General features: G+C 40.2%; 1 long non-coding RNA gene across 1 annotated transcript; it reads left to right on the plus strand.

Annotated features, from left to right (window-relative positions):
• Positions 1-25,636, plus strand: LOC116507892. The gene is made up of 3 exons (XR_004255247.1): positions 1-75; positions 21,995-22,081; positions 24,791-25,636. It is a non-coding gene; the product is annotated as an uncharacterized LOC116507892 (long non-coding RNA).
• Positions 25,637-25,649: the final 13 nt, after the last annotated feature.

A 25,649-nucleotide genomic window follows, 5' to 3' on the forward strand; every position in this document is an offset into this window, starting at 1 on the left:
CAGCCAAGACGGACTATGTCAATTTCAGGGGGCCGGGTTTCCATTTAAAGGGAAACCAAAAGAAGAACCGAGCAGGTATCGCCGTTTCCTCTCCCCCCCGCCCCGCCGATCTGGAGGGGAAAGGAAGGATGTCCTGCATCTCCTTCGCGTTCAACGCGTATCTCCTCCCCTCCCCCCCCAACACCCCCTTGGAAATTAAGCCCCGCGATGCAGAATTGAAACCTTAACAGGGTTTTGTCCTTCCTTCTGTACGTTCTCGGGTTTCTCCCTTTACGGGTACAAAGGTGTTGCGTCGTTTAGCATTTTTTTTTAAAAAATTAAGACTTTAATCACCATCCTCTTTATATCCTCCAATTGAGGACTTTAAACTCTCTCATTTCTCATTACTCCGTTGTATTAATTCATAATATGGGAGATTTAAAAAGGGAGAATATTATATTCTAGAAAAAGAGAGAATTTATAGCTATATATACACTTCAAAAGCAGCATTATTTTGTTGGATTATAATTCCCAGAAATTGTGATGGTTCATCCTGCAGTCAGCCAGATGTTTGGATTGGATTTGGCATTTTTATACACTTAATGAATCCTTGCAAAGGACTTTGGAGTAGGCAGATCTGGATTTCTGATGGCAGATTTCTGATGGTATTAAATGTATATTCCCAAATTGTAAACTGTTCCAAGTAAAGCTGCCTTTTGCAATTGACTGATAGTGAATTTGTCAATGCCAATCAAATTCAAGTGTGGCTTCAATTGTTTTGGGATTGCACTCAAAGCTCCTATAACTGTTGGTATTACCTTTGCTTTCTTTTGCCAAGGTCATTCTATTTCCAAGTCTTTGCATTTTGCTATCTTCTCCAGTTCTTTCTCTTTTATTCTGCTGTGTCCAGGTATTGTCACATCCGCTATCCAGACATTTTTTTTCTTTCTTATCAACATTTGTTAAATCTGGAGTGATATGTGGCAGCTGTCTGTATGTTTGAATTCTGAAGTTCCAAAACACACCAGCTTCTTCATTTTCAATTACTTTTTGGTATTTTATGATTCCACCAGTTCTTGCTTGCAGGCAAATGCTATTTCTTGCAGATATTCCAATGCACCATTGTTGACATTTTGTTGTGCCATTGTTTGTAACCAGTACGTGATGTTCTGCAACAGCTAACTAGGTGGTCCACTTTGCAGAGCTGGCACTTGCTGTTTGTTGCTGTCTTCGCAAGTGTGGCATTGTATATGCATTGTTCCTGGTGGCTTGATGTTGTGCAGCCAGAATTAGTCTCTTTATCTTTTTCTTCAACTTTCCTGCTCTTAGACATTGCCAGGTCTTGTTATTATCTGTTTTGCCTGCTATTTATATGTACTAGCCATGCAATGATTTGTCTTTTTTGGTTCTTCATTTGGTCTTTCATGTAAGCCAGTTTGATCTCTCCAATGCTCCTGGTCTACTAGCTTCGGTGTCTCTTCTTCGCTGTCCTTCAGATATACTTCCAGTGCCTTTTTCTTCTTCAATCATCTGATGTACTTGCAACATTCCACACAGACTTACTTTCCTTGGTAAGTAGAATCTGTCAATGTTGTTACGAGGATGAAGGGCATGATTCATTGTCATTAATTTCCTGGTCTTCCTATCCAGACCTTTTAGTTCTGCTTAAGTTCAATCCACTATTCCAGCTGTGTATCTAATGACTGGAATTGCCCATGTGTTTATTGCCTTGATGGTATTTCCTCCACTGGGCTTGGACTTTTAGATCTTCACTTTCTTTTCACTTCTAACCTTTTTATTGACTTCAGTGTGCTTGATTTTGTCAGCTGGAAGGATTCCCATATATCTGTAGTAGTCATTTCCATCCAGACTCTTCATGTTATTTCCACAGGGTGGCTTGATTCCTTCAGTTGAGTGTGGCACATTTGTCCAGTCCAAACTCCATTGCAATATCTTGGCTGTATATAGACAGTATTGAGCAGCAGTTGTATTTCAGATAATATTGCTTTTCCATACACAGTTGTTTTCAATTAGAAGTTGTTGGACTGCATCAGCTACCACACTTTGTTTTTAAAAACAAAAATAATATGGAGTAAAGGAGCGGTTTATTCTTTTCCTACATCAAATACCATGATTAGTTGACTGTGTGCCATCAAATTGGTATTGATTCCTAGTCACCATATACATTTTTCTTCCATGATCCTTAACTTGATCCTTCCAGTTATGGATCTATTGCCACTGGACTTCAAACCATTCACTTTGTTGCTAGTTATCCTAATCTTTTTTTTTCCAGCTGCCTTTTCCGATATTAGAGCTTTTCCCAAAGAGCTAGGTCTTTGCAATGTGTCCAAAGTAGAATGATTTGAGCCTGATATTTGTGCCTCCAGGGAGAACTCTGGATTGATTTATTCAGTGATCCAATGTTTGTTTTCTCAACTGCTCTGTTAATCTAATACCAATGTTCAAAAATGTCAATACTCTTTCCATCCTGATTCTTCAAAGTCCAACTTTCATTTCCATAGAGTGTCACAGGGAATACCATAGACTACACTATTTTTTTCCAATGCCCTCATAGCTGAACACATACAGAGTGTTAGTCTGCAGTATATTTCTTAACTACTTGTTCCTGTTGATAGTTGAGCCTAAAAGCCATAAACTATCCAATACTTCAGTACATTCATTGTTAATTATAAGGCTTGTGCTTGTACTTGTTGTCATTCATGTGACTATATATAATTTTAGACCCACTTTTTCACTGTGCCCTTTTATTACTAGTGCTTGTAGATCCTGTGATATTTGGTTATCAGGATAGTGTCATCAACACAGCTATTGATATTTATTTCTCCAATTTTAAAACCACACTCATCTTCTTCCAATCCATCTTCCCTTATATAGCAATAGCAATAACACTGCGACTTATATACCGCTTCACAGTGCATTTACAGCCCTTTCTAAGCAGTTTACAGAATCAGCATATTGCCCCCAGCAGTCTGGATTCTCATTTTACCGACCCTGGAAGGATTGAAGGTAGAGTCAACCTTGAGCCTGGTGAGATTCAATCTGCCAAATTGCAGGCAGCCAGCTGTCGGCGTAAGTAGCCTGCAGTGCTGCACTCTAACCATTGTGCCACTATGGCTCATATATTCAGCATATAGATTGGATGCTTCTCCCAATTATCCAGATGATGCGTGCATATGTTGCTTCAATTGCCAATGCCCAGCCTGAATAACTGGGTTATTCAGAAACCCATATTACCTAGTCATTCAGTAACCACCATCATTAGATAGGCCTGTCATGATCCAGTAGTAGCTATGTAGCCATGGAAGAGTATGTAGTGCACTCATTCATTTACCCTCTCAGTCTTGGTCACAGCCATACAGAGCAACAGGGAAGAGTCTTTCTTTACTAAAGAGAGACTCCAATCACACATATTATTTACATCTAAATAAAACCAAAGCAGTGGTATAGAATAAATTCACCCAGTTTGGGGGACATACAGTATAAAGAAGAGAGGGAGGGAGGGAGAGAAGAGGAGAGAAAGAAAGAGAGAAAGAAAGAAAGAATGAGAGAAAGGAAAAGGAAAAAGAAAGAAAGAAAAAGAAATCCACATGCATACATTAAATCGAGATATTTTAAAAACTAATATACAATTAAAGCTAGAACATAATAAAATTATACTGTAACCATAGAGTAAGAGTTTATTTTAAATTGCCAGAAAAACCCACTTGAATTACATAATTCTAAACTTTATCTGAGAGGTGGAGAGGGTAAGTTAATAATACAAACAATCCTTCCTTTATTTCCACACATAACAAATCTTTCCCACAGGGACTAGGAGCTCTTCTGTTGTGTCCTGATGTCATCACAACTATCCTCTTCAGAATGTTTATGGAAAATGTTAATTTTCCATTCCTTTCTGTCTGGGAATGGTTAACCATTTTATGATATGGTTATTTGCAAGGGTTTTTTTTCCCACATATGTTGCCATATAACTTTTCGGTTAAAATATAAACATTTTTAGTAGCTCTTCACTTTATCTTGGATGGAAACCATAATCTGAAGTGAAATGTATTTGAACATAATCCTGTGAGACAAGTGCAGCCTAAGAAACATCTAAACAGTCACCCCAGGATATCTTTCTAAAAATAAAGCTTTTTTGTTGCTGATGTTCTTGTGTGCAATAAATTAAAAAGTCAGTACTAATCTAAAAATGGTTTTGTCCTCAGTCACCCTCCTGTCACATGACCTGTAAGTCACTAACTGTGGTGGGGCTGTGCGAACCAAGAAGGTTTACTCTTTTGCAATAAGATTGCAAGCTGATTAGGGGGAAAACTGTCTTTTTCTATGGGTCTCCAATTGCAATGATTCCCATTTTAATCCCATTACCCCATCCTACAAAACCATAATGGGACCTACAGTCCAATGCCCAGATAATATTTAAATAACAAATCCCTGTTATTAAAGATAATGCATGATAAAGGAACTCTGTTTTATACAAATCATATAAGGACATCTAGCTGGAGTAAGTTTACTTCTAAGGAAATGGCACAAAAGGACTTTCCCCCACTTTTGATACATACAGATAGTTATTCATTTATAACAATTTATTTAGAGACCGTTCAAAGTTACAACGGTGTTGAAAAAAAGTGACTTATGACTGTTTTTCATACTCATGCCTGTTGCAGCACCTCCATGGTCACACAATCAAAATTCAGACACTTGTCAACTGACTCATACTTATGACAGTGGCAGCGTCCTCAGGTAGGTCATGTGATCACCCTTTATGACCTCCTGACATGCAAAGTAAATGGGAAAGTTAGATTCACTTAAGAACCATGTTACTAACTTAACAACTGTAGCGATTCACTTAACCGTGGTAAGAAAGGCCGTAAAATGAAGCAAAATTCACTTTCAAATGTCTCACTTGGAGACAGAAATCTTGGGCTCAGTTGAGGTTGTAAGTCAAAAACTACTTATATAATAACAAGCAGATTTTTTTAAAAAAAGCTTGATTCAATTAGTATTTAAAATTAATGGCAACAAAATTAAGTTCATTAGATACTGCTAATATTTTCTTACCATGTCATCAATAATTTATAATTTGGCGGCGGTGTTTAAAGAGGTTCTGCAAACAGATGGACAACATCAAATTCCGAATGATTAGATGAACTTAGATGAACTTCTCTATTACTACAGCTATATCAGGTACTAACCGCGATGCAGGATCAGTGACTGCTTGCTAGTAGCATAAACCTGATAGGCTGGTCAGGATTATCCAGTTCAGAGCAACCCCTGACCTGGTCATGAAAAACTGGATGGAGCAGGATCAAAGGAGAGTTATCAAGATGACCAAGATTGTTGGACATTAAGCCCTAGGAAAATCACTTAAAGAAGCTGGGCATAGTTAATTTGCCAGAAAAAGAAGGCTAAAGGAAGATATGATTAAGGTGTTTGTGCATATATAAAGCTGTTGTGTGCAGGACTGAGCAGACCTGTTTTCTGATGGAACGAAAAGCAGTTTTTAAAAAGGAGATTCAGCCTGAATGCTAAGATAAGAGGAATTTCTTACAGGAATAGTTGTGTGAGGGAAAAAATGGAAGACTTGTTCCATGGAGATTTTCAAAAGGGCTGAAAAGGATTTAGAGAGTCCCAAATGAGCAAGTAATTGGATCAGATAACCTAAGTAGGAGCTCCCATTCTTATCACAAGATTTGAATTATTATTTTTTAAAATAATCAGATAAAAAAAAGCCTACTCATTTCCTTTTCCTAATGTCTAAATATTCTTCACAGTCTGTCATGGGCCCCATCTTGTTTGTTTGTTTATGGGCCATTCATCTCATATACATTACATACATACAAACATACATACATAGAAATATACATACATACATATTAATAAAAATAATAAAAGACAACAGTTATTTAAAAAATTGAATGTAATATAAGAATAGCATGGGAGATGTTTACCCATGCTATCAGGGCTCAAGCTCTATGGCAAAACCAGGTTTTACTACCTTGCAAAAGTTTGCAGGATCACAGCAAGCCAAATTTCCGGGGGATGAATGTCAGAGAGTAGCTGCTACAGAAAAGGCTCTCTTCTTGGGCCTTGGGTATATACTTCCATAGTACCTGAAGCATGTTTCTCTATCCAGGTATTCCAGGACGGATAGACAGACACCCCTCAGGGAGGCAGTCCCATAATTAATTTTGAATCATTCAAAGAATGATGAAGTTACCTAGATCCAATTATAAGCAGAAAACGAGCTGTATTACTTCTCAAATAAGTAAATATATAAATGCCCTTATGAATGGAGAAATGGAGAAATGTGTAGGTGAATAAATAAATAAAATTCAGTAGCCAAATATATATGCATGAGAATAGGATCTAACAATTTTGGTTTACTTTCTTTTTTAAAAATAATAATGACAAAGTCGCCTAAATTTATAAAGCCTTCCTTCTCAACCAAGTATCCTCCAGATGAGTTGGACTACAACTCCCTTCAATTTCCCATGGACATCAAATGAAGGAGAAACGTTCTAATGGCAGTATTTGTTAGTTTCAGATTCAGATCTGAGTTGTACAGAATATTAAACCATAAGGCAGTTGAATTTTCAGTTGTGAACCCCTCTTTATGCAAAACTATGGAGCGAGGTAGTTATTGCAAGGTGTCCTACCTTGCTGCTCCTTTTTTCTGATTTGATCAACTGCAATCAATACCATTCTCAGAAGAAATCAAAGGGAGGTTCAGATTTCTACTCCCACTTTCTTTCTTCAGAAATAGAAGGAAGGTTTAACAGAACTAATACTAGTATACCTGTATAAGTATATTATTAGGGAACATGCAGGGCAGCAATATATGTGACAAGGATCTCCGTGTTTTATGGATCAAAAGCTGAAACAATGGGACACAGTTAAAAAAAGGAACAAATAGAATTTTAATGTCAGGTTTAGTATCAAGATCAAGATAAATAATTATGTAATGACTTCCATAGAACTCTTTTATGCACTGTAGTTTAATGAACTTTATCACTCAAACTGGTCCAACTGGGCTCTGCTGCCATGAATCTGAGTTTCTTCTTCCTATTTGTGTTCATGGTGAAAATAAAACCAAGAGTAGTGGAGATAATCTATCTCCATGATGGCTAACCTTTTTCAGATTGCGTGCCAAAAGTGGAGGGAGTGCAGGGGGAGTGTGAGCAGGTGTTCCCACACCCATAAGGCTATGCATGTGACCCCCACGTGCATGAATACGCAACCCCCGCACCCCCGTCCCCACTTTTGGCCTGCAATGGAGCCATTTTTCGCCCTCCCCAGGATACAGAGGCTTTCTAGGAGCCTGGGAAGGGTGAAAACAGCATCTCCTGCTTTCCCCGGAGGCCCTCCTGAAGGCTCCAGAGGGCAAAAAAATGGCCATATGGCCAACTCAGAAGTTTAGGAACAGTGACTTCCGGTTTGTCCTTGGGTTCAGGGAAGCCTCCAGAGGGTGAAAAACGGCCAAAAAAGAAGGCCAAAATCAGCTGGCCAGAGTGTGCATGTGTGCTGGAGCTGACAGGGCAATGCCTCGCGTGCTCTAACAAATGGCTCCACATGCCACCAGTGACACGCCACAGCTTCGCTGTCACAGCTCTATTTCATTCTGCAGTCACTCGTGCCTTCTGTCATAATGGCTAGAGACCAGAAATGGCAGCTCATAATAAATTTAACGTAGAGTCTGGTTTTGAACACCCCATTAAACCATGATTCAGGCAACTTGACCTAAACATTAAACCACAATTTAATCCATTGTCTAAGTTTGATCACATTAGGTAAAACTACAAAATAATTTAGCATGTCATGTGAATGAAGTCATTGTGGTAAGATATAAGGCAGAGTTTATAAATCACAATAATTGGGTTCACCCAGGACACTAAATCAAAATCAAACAAACGGCATTGTGATTTAGTGCAATATGTATGGATAAAGTCAGCATAAACTGGAAGGAGTGAGGCGGGGGATGGTTGACTTAACACAGACTACTTAAAGACCTGCCTGTTCTCCCAGGCCCTAAAAAAACTATGGAATCAGGCAGCCTTGAAAAATTGAAATAATAAATAAATAAAAGAATGTCACATCAGAAATGACTTAATTTGTTTAAATGATCATAGTTACAATTATATAATTAGGAGAAAGTAGTAAAGCAGGATACTGACTTTAAAGGACTATCAGTGCTGAAAGACCTCCTTCATTTAAAGAGCAGAAAGCTAAACACTTTGATCTGGTGAGCCTCCCATGTATTTTTAATTGCAACAATAGAGGAATGCCTTGTCATTAACTTATTTGGCAATGTTTTTCAACCTCTCAGTCTATCCTATGGCTTTAGCTTTCCTTGCAACCGCCCATCCAAGTACTAACTAGGTCTGACCCTGCTTTGCTTTTTCCATGAACAGATTTAAATATAAAAACCACCGTAAAAGAAAACAAAAAGATTTGAAGTTACAGTAGAGTCATTAGCTCCCAGACAGCAGATTGAGCAGGCTATGGTATGTGCCCCCTCTAGAGTTGTATTCAGCTCCTACCCCATTCTGTTTTGAGAAAGAGTCAAGACCTTCATCTTTAGCCAAATGTTTTCAGTTAAATTAGTTAATGGTTGATCCTTACTCTTACTTTATTTATTTTTACTTGTTATTGTTAGTCACCTTAAGTGCCCTCAGTTGAAAATGCTTTCATTTGTTCCTCCCTTGCCTGAGCAACAATAGAAAAGCTTCATGCTACTTATTATAAGGGCTTATGCTTCTCTGAGTGTAGCTTGTCAGTCAACTCTACCTCCAAGGAGGCTCTGCATTGAAAATGGTCTTTGGAAGGAGCATAAGAAACAGCAGGAACTCATAGTGAAAAGATGGCATAATCCCTGGGACTGATGGCTAATATCTCCAATGACCATTCTTGGTCCTTCTGCTTCTCTTTCTCCTTCTCTATCCTATCTGGTAGCAACAAGACTCACAGACAATCAAGGTTGAGAAGCATCAGACTGAAAAGGGATAAATTAATGCATGGCTCAAATGAGGAACATGGTGGGTTCTGCTCATCTTAGCAACATCACTTGCTTGGTAACCTTAAGGTCCCTGGAATCCATTTATGGATTTGGGTTGAACTCGGACTCTAGATGCCCTGAAATTCAAACAATGGTGTTGGCTTGAATTTAGAGGATCGATACTCTTTCTGGCTTAGCAGAAAGTGCTTAACACCTCTTCACCAACTACAAAGTGAGACAGGTTTGACTAATCCTTTGGGTAAATATTGCACATGCTGACCAGCAACAGGCTGACTTGGCACAAGAAGAATTACTGAGACCAATTTTCTCCAGTCTGGTATCCTTCAAATTGATTGAATTGCTACCTCCACTATCCTTACTTAGTTTGCCAAAGGTCATGATCAAAGCTCTGCCATCTGCCCAATTTGCTCCAAGGATGCTCATTGACCCTACAGGCTGCCTGCCCCCATCTGTGCCTTCTCCAATCCCCTCCTGCTTCCTACCTACTCAAGCAAATAAACCAGGCAGCCAGCAGGCTGTTGGTTTCTACTTACTACCATCTGCTTTGCAAATACTATGTCACCACCTTTCCACCTCCTCCAGTCCCTGGCAGTGATCAACATGACATGTGGCACTGGCAACAGCTTCTTATAGTTTGCACATGGAAAAAGGGGGGCTTTCCAGAGGGGTCAAAGCCAGCATGTAATGAAAAATATAAATTAAATTGGTGGGGAGATCATAAGAGCAAACCAGCTCTCATCTTTTCCATCTGGGAGCAGTTGCCAAGGGAGGGGTGTGGAAAAAGAAAATATTTGAACTGGTTTGTTTTTCCTGACTAGTTCACATCATGGCATGCTGTTCTTTGTGGTAGCAATTGGCTTTAGCTATGATAAGACTCAGGTTTTAAGAAGTCCCTAATTATTACATTCCTTCCTCAACCAACACATTCAGGAACAGGCTGTAACATTTAGTCTTTGGCAAAAACATTTGAAGGCATCCAGAAAGCCCTGCTCGAAGATTTGGCGGGGTCTGGATGAGGCCTTGAGGATCTTGGGTTGTGCATTTTGAAACGATTCAGCCATATTTATCATCTGCTCAAACCGTTCAGATGCTGATTCTTCAGATCAACATTGGAACATCTCTAAAAATAGAACTTACAGTTAGCCGGAGGAAGAAAGCTCTGATTCTTTTTTTTTTTTTTTTGTTAGGACCCTCTCCTGTCAGGTAACTCTATGGATTAAGCACCCCACATTTTTAAAAAAACGAGCAAAAGCTATCTGAATATTAGGGCTGAATATTTTCCGCTTTCTGTAATGAGTAATACTGAACAGCAGGAGGCAGCATGATACTTTGAAAGTCACCCCCACAGTACATAAGTTAAAGAAAGTGTCACAAGAGGGCAGCAAAGGTACATTAATGCTGCTAGTGCCTAGATTAGCTATGGGTGAAAATAAAATACTACCTGCTATGTGTGGAATCTATTTATGATGGTATATGGATCATCACTATCCCAGAGCTAGAAGCTACCCCAGATAATTTACTGAAGTGCTTCAGTTGAGCCAAACCTCAGTCAGTGTTAAATATTGCAAAGCAATGCATGACAGTTAAGCTTGTTACAAATAATATAGCCATCTTTGAAGAATTGACTTATATGTTGCTAAACTTAATCATAGATGGAATTATTCCTGTTCTATGGGTTCGCCCATATTACGTATAAGCAGAGTTGGTAAGGGCCAGCACATGGAGACTGAATCCCAACAAGACAGAGACCTTGGGGGTGAGTTAGTGAGATACTCTTGACTGTGAGAATTGGGGGATCTCTCCTTTCTGAATACAGGTAGTCCCCGACTTAGGATCACAATTGAGCCCAATGTTTCTGTTGTTAAGTGAACATATTTGTTAAGTGAGTTTTGACCCATTTTACGTCCTTTTTTGCCATAGTTATTACGTGAATCACTGCAGTTGCTAAGTTAGTTATCTGGTTGTTAAGCGAATCTGGCTTCCCCATTGATTTTGCTCGTCATAAGGTCACAAAAGGTGATCACATGACCTTGAGGCACAGCAGAGGTGATAAATATGAACCCAGTTGCCAAGCATCTGAATTTGGATCACATGGTCATGGGGATGTTGCAACGGTTGTAACTATGAAAAAACGTCATAAGTCGCTTTTTCAGAGCCATTGTAACTTTGAACGGTAACTAAACGAACTATTATAAGTCAAGGACTACCAGTAACAGCTGCATTCCTTAAGAAAGAATAGAGCTTGAAAGTGTTCCTGGAGTCATCTTCGCGGCTTGAACCTCAAATAACTTCTGTGGCGAGGGACATCTAGCACCAGCTTTTGTGATCTATCAACTGAACATGGGTGCCGATAGCGATGATAGTGAAGGCATTGCTATTACAGGTAGCCCTTGGTTTAAACCAATCATTTAGCAACCATTCGGAGTTACAGTGACACTGAAAAAAGTAACTTATAATCAGAACTTGTATTTAAAATCGTAGCAGCAGCCCCTGATTCACATGATCAAATTCTTGGCAACTGACGTGATGTTTGCAGGGATCATGTGATTTCCATTTGCAATTTTCCCAACAGGCTTCCAACAAAGCCAATGGGGTAAGCTGGATTCACTTAATGGCCACACAATTCATTTAACAACTGCAGCAGGGATGGGTTCCGGCAGGCACTACTGCCAGTTTGCTCGTGCATGCTTGATGCATGCTGCGCGTATGCACATGCGCAGTGCAATAAAAAGTGTGCATGCACGGAAGTGAAAACCAAGATAGTGGCACCTATGGCGCTGTCCGGAGAACCAGTTTGGGGGCATGGCAGGCCTGGGTCGTTGCCGGTTCCAGCAACCCAAGCCACCAAACCACTATCAGTTTGGCCGAACCACTCCAAACCGGTAGGAACCTACCACTGAACTGCAGTGATTTGCTTAACTATGGCAAAAAAAATCATAAAACTGGGCATGATTTCCTTAAGAGCTGCCATGCTTAATAAAGGAAATTATAGTTCCAATTGTGGTCATAAGACAAGGACTGCTTGGATAATGTCCTCCGTGTAGGGCTCCTCTTGTGTTTGGTGGAGACTGTAGTATTGCTAAACAAACAAACAAACAAAAGCTGTGCTGGCTGCCAATCAGCAAGCCAGCCAGATCAAAGGCTTTGTTGGAGAAATATGTATTGCCTTAAGCAACTTGGGACCAGCATTAATCACACTATCAATACAGCTTCTCCTGCCTATGCCAAGAGCCACAGAATACGATCTTGCGGTTACTCCAGGTGGGCCCTCCCTCCTCAATTTCATTCAAGAATGCTCTTCCCGTTGACTTTGTAAGGAGCCCTTCTTAACACCTTTCAAGCCCCTTTTGACATACCTCACCACCAGTGGTGGGTTTCAAAATTTTTTAGAACCTCTTCTGTAGGTGTGGCCTGCTTTGTGGGAGTGGCTTGCTGGCCATGTGACCGAGTGGGAGTGGCTTGGCAGTCATGTGATTGGTGGGCATGGCCAACTTGTAAAATATAGTGAAACTCACTTAACAATGCTCTTGCTTAGCAACCAAAATGTTGGCTCAGGAATTCTGGCATTGAAGTGTGCAAGTCTTAAAGCTGTCAAGTTACAAGACCCTTGCACCCCTAACCCTTTAGAAAAAAAAACCCTAGTGGTGTTCAAACTTGACAGCTTTAAAGACTTGTGGACTTCAACTCCCAGAATTCCTCCTCTCGTTCTTCATCTTGATGATGTGCGGACCGGCGGGGGGAGGGAGCTGGAACCGGTTCTAAACGGCACTGTAGATTTGTGGAACTTCTTCTATAGAAGAGGTTAGAAGTGGCAGGAACCCACCCCTGCTCACCACCCACTCCTTGTCTGCATGTTTATATCATGAATGTGTATATCTATGTACATATACCTATATTCTTTCTGTTTCTCACTTTTAAAACTGAAACTGTTTTAATCTTTTGTTTGCATTTGGAATTCTACTGTTGACTGTAAACTGTTTTAATATTTCTGGCAGAGAGAAGAAATAGACAAATATAATACATTAATATAAATATGGAACTGCCTGCTTGTACAACATAGTAAGACTGAGATGTGATTGTCTGATCTTTGGCTCGGTGTCCTGTGATGGGAGCCATGGGCTTCTGCAGGGGGCAGATGACAGTATCCATGTCATAATGTCACATATCTCAACATTATTGCCTAAATTATATCATTCATACTATTTTTATATGGGAGGTATGACACTGTGATTGTCATTGTGCCTTGTACCAGACAAGAATGAACACAGCTCTAACTGGGAAAAGCCATCCCTGGTCCCAATAAAAGTGGTTTGCCAAGCCTGGCAATCAGGGATTAATTCTCATAAAAAAATGCTTGTTCTACTCTTAACCAACTTCCTATATCTCATTAGATTAATTAAGCAGAACTGGCTATGTTAACACATTAAGTAAGGGTGGGCTGCTACAGGTTCACCCAGGTTCGGGAGAACCCATAGCTAACATTATGGCCAGTTCAGAGAACCTCCAAATCTCATCCCTGGCTGGCCATGCCCACCCCACCCCTCCCCTCCCAGGATTCTCCACGTGGCCCATTTTGGATGCAAGATAAGTGCAGGGCTCATGCAGAGGCTTGGGGAGAGGAAAAAATGGGCTTCCTGGAAGTTCCATTTCCAGCCTCCAGACAGCCTCTGGAGCCCGGGGGATGCAGTTTTCTCCCTCCCAGAGGCTTGAGGAAAGGCTCCGGAGCCTGGGGAGAGCGAAAACACATACATCCCTCACTGTGGTGCAGGAGGCTGACTAGGCCATTCCCACCCAGCAACTGGGCAGAGACCCCCTTGCTGAAATTTTTGAAGCTATAAACCATGGCTGATTAACAGGCTCTTTCTGAAATGATTTCTAGTTGTTTTATAATTATATTTCTGACAGGATTATACAAAGGGAAAGATAAGCTGACAAATATTCACCTTTCATTTAACCATAACATGATTTGGTTGGGTCTTGCTTACCCTACTGTCCGTTGGCATCCATTGTGGGCTGTAAGGCATGATTTATGACCACGAATTATGTGTATAAAATATTCAGCATATATCAGCATAGTCAATAAACCAATTATATACAAGCTTTGGTCTGGTATGAGCTGGTAAATTCAGTATTATGTCCCTAAAGCCATATAATTAGTCCATAGCAGGTATGGGACTTAAATTGACCTTTTGATCATTGTTTCTGCTCTTCCTGTTAAGGAATGGAAACTGGAGAAAGAGGGAAAATGTTGAGAGCTGCAGTCACATGTAAGCTTTTTTGGGAGTCAGCAGTGCAACTAGATAATTTTAGATTCTGGACTTAATGATGTGTTTTCTCTCTCTCTCTCTCTCTCACACACACACACACGCACACGCACACACATCTTCATTTTATGTGGTAGTTTCGCTTATTTTTATTTTAATTATAATTTTTATGCATACTTTTCGGTGCTAAAAAAATCCAAAGGTAAAAAAGTACAAGCTGTGTCAAGGTTTTTGTGGGCTTTTGCCCAATAGAATGTTACTGGATTCTCTGTAATCACATCCTTTCAGTTCTCCTTGTTTCTATTTTGCTCTTTAAGCCTTGTTTAGGAACCTCCTGCTTGTTCCCTCTGCTGAGCAGTGTCCCTGGAGTTCTACCCACTCCTCCTCCCCAAACATCATCACTTTCAGATTAAAGCAAAAGTCAGATTGTACTTCTGAGTCAGGCTGAATTGCTTTTTGTTTAAGAAAGCCCTGACCTTCAGTGCAACTATCTTTCATAGCACTGATCTTGGAAAATTGATAGATCTTTAACGTAATGAGAGAAGTCCAGATCAGTTCCTGTGGGCCAAAGGACAGGTCTGCTTTCAGATAACATGGCTTACCTGTGAACTGAGAGAAAGGAAAGATGCAACCTTGACACACCTGCCTTTGCTAAGAGGGGAGTGAGGTGAGATGAGAAAACTTTGTTGGCAGGAGCTTGACCTGACAGTGTTGATCGCCAAATCAACCAAGCTGAAGATGCCCTGCTATGCTCTCTCACTTGTAAAGGCTGCTAATATGGGAAGCTGTCAATTCAATTTGCTGTCAAGGGTTATGTCATTTCAAGAGTGAGCCCTGCAAGCACAAAAGAAACCTTTGAAGCGCGCAGAAATTGATCATGAAATAGAAATTGTAACATGGCAACTCCGGCCCTGTTGCCTACTGTACAAGCCTTGCTAGTGTAGAGAATGGGGTTGTACTACATCTCCCTTCTAAGAGGGAGGGAAGGGAAGGAGGGGGAAATTTGAATCACCATTTCATCTCTTCCTGTGGGTGGTATGGATCGCATTTGATCAAATCAGGGAAACAGATGAAAGAGAAGCTTCAAGGTAGGAGCCACTGCCGCATTTCCTTCATTGTACAGAGTGAGGAGTGAAATGAGTAAAATACACATTATAATGCAGCATGAAATTCTACCGAAAAAGACAAGCGATATACTTGGCTTTGAAAAGGGTGTCCATAAGGAAGTTATGACCACATCATGTGTGGTTATGGCCCTTATTTTGACTTTTTTGACCTGTCCCTCTGCTCCGGTGAACATCTCTGTGTTCCTAGCAGAGGCCAAAACAAAAATGAGACCCAAAAATCCCAAGCATTTTTTTCCAATTTATTCAGAATGCAGAATATTAAATCCAATGGACATGATTGCTCTATTTACTTTCCAATGGGCCACTCAAAACTGGCTGAGATGGGCAGCCATATATATTTGCTAAATAGCCAAATGAATGAGTGTAATAATTTCCAATACATGAAGTATTATAACTACTTTTTTTTTTAGTACGGCTGTGGAGACTGAATCCAAGATTTCAAGACAATCTTGTTTGAATCCTTAACTTCTAGTACTTCAGAGGCAAAGAAATTGGCCTTTCCCCGTCTGGTGCTATCAAGCTGACAGTTTTTCTTTATAGTATATTTAAGTGAAAACTAGTTACTTGCAACTTTTATCTCTTATTTTCAGTCCTGGTTTCTGTGACCATGGAAAATTGTTCATGATCATCTTCCCTTTATGCATCTGGCTGCAGTTATAATGGCTTCCCTCAGTTTTTTCTTCAGACTAAACAGTTCATCAGCCTATACTCAGAATGCGTGTCCACTCCTCTTTCATCTTTGTTGCAATCTTTGTTGTTTCCAGGAATGGAGCACTCAGAATCATGCTGAGGTGTTGCCTCACCAAGGCTGAGTAGAGATAAATGAGAACTTCATGTATCTTGGCATTGTGCTTCTTCTGATGATCTCCAGAGCTTTGTTCCCATATCTAGCACCTCCCTTCTTTTCTGCTTCCGATGTTGCATTGGATAAAAGCTTTTGGCAAAGCTCTGTGGCATGGATAATAGTGTATACAGTACATTGGTTTAAGGAAACAGTTTCATTGTATCTGCAAGTGAATTTGGGAGGGGAGTTTGCTAAATTGCTGAAATGCATTGCCAAAATCAGATCCATTGCTCTAGGAAATAAACAAAAACTTGCAATTTGGACTCATCTTGGCTAGCCTCGATTATTTAAAATGAAGTTTCTTCTTTAGCAAATTTGAAACCCATACAGAGGCTGAAGAGGGCTGGGATGATTAAAAGGATGAAAATGAGAAATCTCAACTAAGAAAAACATTTGAATACATCTCTGTTCAAATCCCTGAGCTACACTACACTGTAATATTTAAGCAAATAACCAATTTACTAGTGGGCCTCCAAGTTGCACTCAGACTTTAAAAACAAATGAACAACCCTCTCTTCCACCCCTAAAAACTGAAGAGTAGCTTGCAAATACTTATTTGGTGGCCTGGTGATGCAGTGGCCAGAACACAGTCCTGCAGGCTACTTCTGCTGACTGCTGGCTGATTGCAGTTCAGCAGTTTGATTCTCACTGGCTCAAGGTTGACTCAGCCTTCCAGCCTTCCGAGGTGGGTAAAATGAGGATCCAGATTGTTGGGGGCAATATGCTGACTATGTAAACCGCTTAGAGAGTGCTGTAAAGCCCTCTGAATATACACTATATTGCCAAAAGTATTCGCTCATCCATCCAAATAATCAGAATCAGTTGTGAGCGAATACTTTTGGCAATATAGTGTAAGTCTAAGTGCTATTGCTATTTCCCAGAAGCAGCAGCAACAACAACAATAATAATTCTTCATTGTCACTGCACAACATACATACAATGAAATTGGTTGAATAAATCCAACCAATTGACTTCTAGTTTTGATGGAACTGCAACTATATATATATTTTCCTTTTCACTGTTTCTTCATTCAATATGTCTACGCTCTTCAGTGCTAATTTGATTATACAGATCAGGGGCATTTGTGAAGAGTGGGAATAACAACATCAAAATGGGTGCTACTAGCAATCAGTCCTGTTCCTTTTTAATAAGTGGTTTGACTGTTGCATGGATATAAAAAGAAGCAGGACTTTCATCATCCTAAGGTGTCCACCATATAGATACTGTTGTCCTCATCCCATCTCCCACAGGCACTTGTGGAGTATGCTGAAATCAGAAGTATTAAGAATTATCAGGATGGAGTAATCTACCTCTTACTCAGTATTGCCCCATCTATTCTTGATCAATATGAGGACAAAAGAGAGAGAGAGAGAGAGAGAGAGAGAGAGAGAACATAAACCTGCATGCATATGCACAGTTGTAGAATTAGAGAAGGAACTTTGGCCAGCTGGCAAGTGTCGCTGTTCAATCTGAGATTTGTTCAGCAAAATACTGGACCGTCAAGTCTTTGCATCCATTTCGTGGATTGGAAAACCCTTCACGAAAAGAACTTTTCTTGGTAAAGGATTCTGTTCTGTAATTGGCCCAAACCTAAACAGAAGCACCTTTTTTGATTGGTGGTGAGGTACTGCAATATTCTGGCTGTTTCACACATTGTATGAAATATTTGCTATTGGAACACCACAATGTGCAAGTCTGGTCATTACGGTTTAAAATATTACTTTGTGGTAGCATCATATCTGATTTATTCAATAAACTTTTTTTTAAAGAAATGTTTTGACATGGTATAGAAACTCAGTCTATTTTTTCTTCTGGATAGAGAATATAATTTAAACATAAAGGTAACATGTTCCACTGCAAATAAAAATGTTGTTAGTTGGGCCAGTTTGCTTGTTAGATACTGTGGATGGATAACTTCAAGAGCCGTCTTGATTTTCCTTTAATTTGGGAACCTGCCAGTTTCATCTCACCCAGTTCAAATACTCACATGCTTATTTTTAAAATTCCTTCCAAGAAACTCTGCAACTTTCCAACATTTACTAAACCAATAAAAAGGCAGCTACCAACATATTTTAGTAAATCTCCTTTACAATCTTGAAAAAGACCAGTTTTCACACATATAACTTTTACCCTAGAAAAGGGGTAATTCAATATATCAAGATATTCTGAACTCCTAGAAATATCTGCAATTATCCATATTGGTGGTAGGAGATGAAGTTGAAACCTAGGTTCTATTTCCCTTGCTTTAGAAATAGATTTCTCTGGAAATACCTAGGCCAGTTTTAAGGACAGATAATGCCAAGGATAAAAGATAGTGTTTGCCATAAAATTCTTCCCATAGATTATTTGAAAGTCATTGGAATATTCCCACAAAGGGACTTGATATAAATGCCTTCTTTCTTCAAACAGTCTTTCTCTGCTGAAAACTCCTGTCGGCATTATTATTTATTTGTTGGTTGGTTTGGTGGTTTGTAACATTTATTGGCTGCCCATCTTACCTCAAGATAACTCTGGGTGGCTTACAATCCTAAAAGATAAAAACTATATAAACTAAACAACATGAATAAGACACAAATATGAAAATTTTCACAAAAGATTCAATATAATTTCTTCGTCGCCAATTCTGAAAGACACTGAATCTCTAGTACTCTAGTAGGGAGATTGACAAACAGTCAGTTACATTTTGCTGCACTTCAAAAGTCATTTGGGAGCCTATCCCAGCTTCTTCTCCTTTTCAAACAAGTTCTGTGCATTTGGCAGAGGCTTGCTTCCTAATAAGTGTACACATAGGACTGTAACCTAAGCATTTAATGAAAACCATCCCAGGCTGGGGCTTTGTAAAAAGTCAGAACCAAAACAGAAAAATATGCCTTCAGTAATTCCTGGTCTCCATCCTTCCAAACAAGGCATTTTGCTTTATTTATTTTCCTATCTCCCACGTCCCTCCCCTGTCCCTCCTGTATTTTATCTCTGACCAAATTTTAGGGCAGGGCAGGGCAGGGCAGTAATACCACAAAGTGGCTCAGTCCTTGGAAAACATCAGCACTTGGGGTGTTTGTGCAAGAAGAAATGAAATGGTGACAAAATATTTCACAGGCAACCAGCCAAATATAAACAGCTTGTCCATTGTTTTTACTGAATCATTCCAGTTATTAACCCCAATCTAGAAGCGCTCTTCCCCAGTGGCACTTTTCCAACGGGGCCAAACTGCCTTTCACATTCCAAAATTGTCTTTTGCAGACACCAAAAATCAGCCTTGTTAAAAGCTGATCTTTCTGCTTCTGCAGTCAGGCAACTGTGCTGAGTGCCACAATTCACTTTTGCAACTAGCAATCTTAATGCCTGGCTGCTGTGAATGACTGGATGTGCTTAATATGACCTCTTAATATTATCTGCAGAGATTTCTTTGCAAACCCTGACAAGTAAGAACTGAAAGGGGGCTTTTACAAATATTGGTATAAATGAGAGGTGGAAAAATTGTCTCGCCGATTAGGGTGGAAGAATTTATATAAGACTTGCTAGTCTCAGTCCTCCAAGTTTCTAAAGGATCTTTTCTGGTTCTTGGGTAGCCAAATCTTTCTTGGATTGATGATGTTGTTTGGAGAATGAAATATCTGTTGCAAGCTCAAAGAGCACCAAGAATATCCCCCCTTCCACCCCTACTCGAATTGGTTGTGCTTGTTGTGTTTTTTAAATTGTCTGTATTGTTGTCTTATTTTTGTCTTACTTTTTGTATTTTTCCCCTCCCCTTGGCTTTTGTTCAGCCGCCCTGAGTTCCTTTGGGAATAGTCGAATAAATCCAATCCAATCCAATCCCCTCAGTCCAAATCTTTCTTCCATTTCCCGTTTCTTCTGCTTTGTTTCTAAGTTCTTCTTAGCAATGCATGGGGCTTCCTCAAGAGGCTTCTGCAGTAAACAAACTGTTCCAATTTGGATTCATTGTACAAACATGCATAGTGCTGGAAACAGAAGTATGCTCTGCCCCTTGATTGTTTCACCATATCATCAATATACTATTTCTGGAAGACATATCCTAACTGTCCTGGGAAACTTTAAGACCACCAGTCATAGTTCAATGCTGACTTTATGTTTGATCATTGATGATCTTCTATCAGCTGAGCCTAATAGGTTTTGGCATCCCAAAACAACAGGAGAGCTCCAGCTATCACCCCAGCATTTATGGCTGTCAAAATTCTTTTCACTTTACATAAGGAAAAAAGTTATTGGCTCTTGGACATTTCATGCAGGCATCCAGGCAGTGGTGGGTTTCCAACATTGTTTGAACCTACTCTGTGGGTGTGGCCTCCTTTGTGGTAGTGACTTGCTGCCCATGTAACCGGATATGAAGATGCTCATGACGCTTGTCAGAACCACCTTAAATTACCTCACACACAGCACTGGCATGGGTAAGAATATGATGTAAACTTGTTTTTTAAAAGGCATCTTTGGTTTGCGTTAAAACAACTTCAACATATGCAATGTTCTGATTGCACCACAAACACAGTAGTCATCCTTACCTTTCACAGAGGCACTGAGTTTTATAAATATGAGCATGATAGGGTAGAATAATCATATCCAAGGACCAGTGGTGGGTTTCAAAAAATTTTGGAACCTCTTCTGTAGGTGTGGCCTGCTTTCCGGGTCCACTGGTGGAACCTCTTCTAACTGGTTTGGTAGATTTGACGAACTGGTTCTACCGAATAGGTGCGAACTGGTAGGAACCCACCTCTGCATCCAGGTCATTTTCTTAGCATGACAGAAAAAATGGTTTTGCCCGGCCTTCTTAGTCTAATGCAAAATATCACTTCTTCCCATTTTCGTTTTAACTTTTTGCATCAAACTCTCCATCATTTCCCTTCTTTCCATTTTCAACAGCTATATAGAAAGTGTGGGAGTGACAACTGAGTAACACTGATTGATAGCTCAATAATTATGTCAAATTTACTTTTGGCTTTTTTCTTAAAACCAAGCTACAAAAATCAGGCTCTTTTAGTAATACATTAATGAACTTAATTGTGGCCAGGGTGTTTAATCAATATAATCTAGAATTTCTGGGGCTAAAGAGAATACCCCCCCCCCCCAGGCATAATCCCTTTCTATACAGTTGATGATCATGGGGACTGACTTCCAGGCAGTTCCTGACAATCTTAAGCTTGGTTTATACATTGTGGTAAGCTATGGTCTACTTACCGTGGTTGGTGAACTAAGGTCCCGTTGGATTAATTCAAAGAAAACACAACGCCATAAATCCTTATTTACAAACCATGATGGTTGCATTTACATAACATAGTTATGTCAATCACAGCAACTTCAAGAGATGTGAACTCCGACTCCTGGTAGTTTTCCAAATTGGCTGAAGAATTCTGGGAGTTGAAGTCCACACCTCAAAGTCGCTTAGGTTGAGAAACACAGACATAAAATACCGCATCAAAGTCAAAGAGACCACATCATGCCTTAGCACAGTGTGCTTCACGAATATTATTAAATGTAGGCTTCATACAAATCATAAACAAAAGGGATCATAAAAAATCATAGTGCAGCTGGAGAATCGGGACTCATGAGTAAGTGGATTACACAAATATGACTAATAGTAGTTTAAACTATGATAGAATGAACCAGGGTTTCGTATGTCACATGACTGCGACAGCGAGTGCAATGTTGTGGACTGGCTTTAGGGGGCGCTGGGTTTAATCTCCCATGATAGCTCACTGGGTGACGTTGGGCCAATTATTCTTTCTTCATTCAGGGATGTTGTGGAGGAGACCTATTTCACAGGGATGTTGTGAAGAGCAATGAAGAGCACAAGAACTATATGCACCACCTTGAACAAAAGGTAAAACATGCATCCAATGAATAAAAATAACAGCCTTGTCTCCTCATTTGAAAAGACAGAAGGGACTAGCAAAATATACAGATCCCTGCAGGTTTTTCATGCTAGTTGCAATTTAAAAAGGAAAAAACAACCACCAGGCACAGATTTTCGTGATAAGCCTTGGCCTGGGGAAAGAAACTGTCAGACGCTTCCCTATTGACATAGACAACAGTTTTTTCCCAGTAAAAAAGCAGAAAAAATGGGTAACAGGGGGAGGGGGGAAGAGCAAAAGAGAGAATTAAAAGAAGAAAATGAAGGAGTTGGAGAGGAGGGCCATATGTGTCATTGCTTACCTCAGAGCCCAAATTAGAAGCTGGGTAAAAATATAAAATCACAGCAGGAAATAATGTGTTTCTTAATATAGCAACCTCAAATGGGAGCAAGAATGAGAAGTGGGCGGCCTCTAAGGGTTGCTACTCGGTTCCACCCCTCCCTGGCAGGCTGATTAATATGTCTGCACTACGGGTGTTTGTGTAACAAAGAGCCCCAGAGGCCAAGCCTGCATTTGAAGGTTCCCTGCAGGGGTCTGTGCAAATTTTGCCTTTCACCCCTAGGGTATTAAGGGGGAGGACACACATTCACAACTTCCTCTTTAGGAAGACAAGTCCCGTTGCAACAAGATCCACCAAATTATGTTTCTCCTTGAAAGCTTGCCTTTTCCATTCTCCATTTTGGCTGCAAACTGCTGTCCTCCTATTTTGTCACGTCTACAAAGAGCCTTCAACAATGGAATGGAAATAGAAATAGAATCAGAGTTGGAAGGGACCTTGGAGGTCTTCTAGTCCAACCCCTTGCTTAGGCAGGATACCCTACACCACTTCAGACAAATGGTTATCCAATCTCTTCTTTAAAACTTCCAGTGTTGAAGCATTTATAACTTCTGGAAGCAAGCTGTTCCACTGATTAATTGTTCTAACTGTCCGGAAATTTCTCCTTAGTTCTAAGTTGCTTCTCTCCTTGATTAGTTTCCACCCATTGCTTCTTGTCCTACCCTCAGGTGCTTTGGAGAATAGCTTGACTCCTTCTTCTTTGTGGCAACCCCTGAGATATTGGGACACTGCTATCATGTCACCCCTAATCCTTCTTTTCAACAAACTAGACATACCCAGATCCAGCAACCGGTCTTTATATGTTTTGGGTCAAAGAGGCCACATGCAAAGTGAAGTTATACATTTATCGTCATGAAAGTAGCTTGATCTTTTTCTAATGTTTTATTAAGTTCTTAAAGGGTTAGGCCAGTGATGGCGAACCTTTTTTGGCTTGCATGCCAAAAGTGGGGGGAGCGCAGTGGGGTCATGTGCCACACCCATAATGCAATGTGCATGACCTCAGCATGCATTCGTGCATGACCAGCACTGCCCCCATTTTTAGCATGCTTTTTTTGCCCTCTCCAGGCTCCAGAGGCTTTGTAGGAGCCTGGGAAGGGCAAAAACAGCCTCCCTCGCCCCCTGGAGGCCCTCCGGAGGCTTCAGGAGCTTCCCTGAAGCCTCTGGAGCGTGAAAAACCAGCCCTACGGGCAAATTGGAAGTTTGGGAACGGACTTCTGGTTTAGCCCTCCGGAGCCTTCAGGGACCTTCAGGAGACTTTCCTGAAGGCTCCAAAGGACGAAAAAAGCCCTACGGGCAAACAGGACTTCCAGTTTTCTTGTAGGGACGTTTTTTGCTCTCCGGAACCTTCAGGGAAGCCTCCTGAAGGCCCCTGAAGGCTCTGGAGGGTTAAAACAGACCCCATGAGCAAACCGGAAGTATGTTTCTGAACTTCAGGTTTGCCCGTAGGGCTGGTTTTTCGCGCCTCGCATGCCCTGACAAATGGCTCCGCGTGCCATCTGTGGCACATGTGGCATAGGTTCGCCATAACAGGGTTAGGGTTATGTTTGCTGCCATGTGAACATTCCTTTTGTCTCACATCATGTTTTTTAAACAAAGCCTAGAATAATTGGTAACCTGGAATGGAGACTGCCATGTTATATCTTGATTCACACAGCTTCCTCAAAAACAAATTAATGTGAATCAGCAAATACTCCTTCACATACAGACAAGAAGCACAGACAGAAAGGTTTCATAAAACCCTGGTTCAAGTGAATTTCTTTACTTTCTCCTGTAAAGTGTGCTTTGACAAAGTATGAACTTTCATCTTTTAATTTTTTTGCAAATTACTTTATTGAATCTCCAAAAAAGATGGAATATGTTCTAAGTAACCTTGAATCTGGTTACTGGGAGGAAAATCTGCCTTTAAGATTTTTGAATCATCTCTCCCACATTAATAGCACTTAGCAATAGCAATAGCACTTAAGACTTATACACTGCTTCTCAGTGCTTTACAGCCCTCTCTAAGCAGTCTAGAGAGTCAGCATATTGCCCCCAACAATCTGGGTCCTCATTTTACCGACCTCGGAAGGATGGAAGGCTGAGTCAACCCTGAATATTCTTGTAAAATTCATCAATAATTTATATGTATTATGTTTCTATCCAAATGCAACCCTATGCAGAAGAGTTTCCTATCTAAGTTTCATATGATTCGGCCAATTAAACATGCAAGAAGTCAAAAAACAAAAATGAAAACATTAAATATCTGGGTTGGTTTAGGGGCCTATGTGATTTACAACTGTTTCTGTAGACACATTTCATTTGTTTACGAAAGTACATTCATAGGATTTCAAATATTTTTCAGAAATGGAGAAGAAGGGAGAAGATGGAGAAGGAGCATCTCATTCCAGCTGTAATTCTCTGACTTGCATATCTGGAGAAAACAAGCTTGCTTTTTTGGCAATAACAGAGAGCATACATCCTCTCTGCCATCTGGAAGATGAGATTTTATTTCTCTACTCTTGTCATTGCCAGCACCATCATTAGATCTTTACAGGAAGAGAGACAGATGGAAAATGAAGAGATGGGGCTTAAGTACACAGCATTGCCAGATAGATCTCTTCAATTCTATTCCGAGAACTCTGTGTCAAATAGTTCACATGCAGCCTGATCCTTGACAGATTACTCAGTGCTGCCTTCTTCCTCCCTGCCCTTTTGTTGCTCTAGCTAGCTAGCATTCAGAGATGGGGGTGAGATCAGTTATCCTGACAAGAAGAACAGAGTTGCTTTGAACTTCCTGAGTATTTGTTGCATTCCCCTTATTGCTGCATGTGATATAATCATAAAAAACACTCTGTGAATGAGTTTTCCTTTTCCTTTCCTGTCCCCTTTCCTTCTGCGTCAAGACTTTTTGAATTGTAAGCCTGAAGTAGGAGTGGTAAGAGCTTTCAGACTGGAGGGATTTAAATGCTTTATACATAAATCACCAAGTAAACAGGCAAGAAGCAGGAGCCATTGATTTCTATATTGTTTACAATATAGTGCAGCATTCAAATGTTTTATAAGACAGATAACTGCTTATTATAACTCACAGATAATTCCAATTTTTTTTTAATATCCTGCTAAATCACACTATTTGTGCTTTTCTTAATCTATTCATTTATTGGATTTTTGCCACTTTAAACTATTAAGACTCTTCGGTGGGTCAGAAGTGGCAGTATAGG

This window comes from Thamnophis elegans, chromosome 4 (genome assembly GCF_009769535.1).
Source record: "Thamnophis elegans isolate rThaEle1 chromosome 4, rThaEle1.pri, whole genome shotgun sequence".
Taxonomy (NCBI): Eukaryota; Metazoa; Chordata; class Lepidosauria; order Squamata; family Colubridae; genus Thamnophis; species Thamnophis elegans.